Source organism: Cariama cristata, unplaced genomic scaffold (assembly GCF_000690535.1).
Source record: "Cariama cristata isolate BGI_N322 unplaced genomic scaffold, ASM69053v1 scaffold13992, whole genome shotgun sequence".
NCBI lineage: Eukaryota > Metazoa > Chordata > Aves > Cariamiformes > Cariamidae > Cariama > Cariama cristata.
In genome coordinates this window covers 12,504-13,744 of record NW_009604479.1, presented here as the reverse complement: position 1 = coordinate 13,744, position 1,241 = coordinate 12,504, and positions in this window count along the sequence as shown.

The following is a 1,241-nucleotide window of genomic DNA, read 5'->3' as shown; positions in this document are numbered from 1 at the left end:
AGACATGAGGACCTCATTTAAAAGAAATTAGAGTCTTTCCCCTGTTAAGGTTTCTAATTTACATACTCTATGTGAATCTAGTAGACCAAAATTCTGTTTGAAAGAAGGTGGCCAAACTTAAAAGGCAATATTGGTGCATATACCTCTGGCTGAAGCAAAAACTTTTTCGTTGCTTTAGGTTTTCCAGAAGTTCCCTTACAGCCACACCACTGTAGTACTCCAGCCACTCCACAGTGAAGTTAAACTGAAATTGTACTTTAAACAGGAGTAAATTATTTTATTTTCATACGTCTATGATCACAGTTTATTCTGATGATTGTTAGCATATGTCTGGGGCAGCTGAAGACCCCACAGAAATATGTTTCTTCCCTTGGCTAGATTCTGCATAAAACATGCCCCAAAAGCACCAGCATTATCCTCAGAAGACTGAACTTCATGATGAAAATACTTCGTGGTAGTAGGGACTAGCATAGATTTTCTACAATATTTCTCAGTTTAAATAACAACTTAAATTTCATGAAATAAACATAGGCAGAAAGTAGCCACTAAGCAAGCTGATACTTGTGAATCTTACTTTGTTTGGGTTCCAAAAAAATTAACCAGCAAAGTCATTATGATCTATAAATGCTACTCCTACACATATTCTGTTTTGCAGCATATCAAATAACGTCTGTTTTATAAGGTTTCAAATAAGGAGATATTCTCCTTGTTCGTCAGGGAAATGAATGCACACAACACTGTGGAATGCAGACTACTCAGTTCACACAAACCCACTTTCGAAGGCAAAGCATATTCAAGGTATCGAATTTCCCACACTTTTGAGTTGGGCACAAGCTCAACCCCAGCACACCATCGACTTAACACACCGTAGACCTCAGCCGTGCTGTGAAGGTAGCTAAAGAGAAGAGGTCACAAGTTCAGTTAGGGTAGAAGCTGAGGTTGTGCAGTTGCAGATCCCCGAGAGACTAATTTAAGTAATGTCCCACAGCATATGCAATCACAACGTGCTAAAGAGCTAAATTCCTTGAGAACAAGGGACTTGGCAGCTACAGGACAGACCACTCCAGTTCCCACATGGGACACTACTTCTTGCAGGTGTTCCTTACTTCTTTCTTCCTCTCCAAGTATCAGTGAGCAGAGATCCTGAAAACTGTCAGCCTTTGCAGAGCCAGCTAAAACATCACTCTCCCCCTTAGCTTTCCTTCCACCATTCCGGCTACCACGTGAGAGGTTTTATTCTT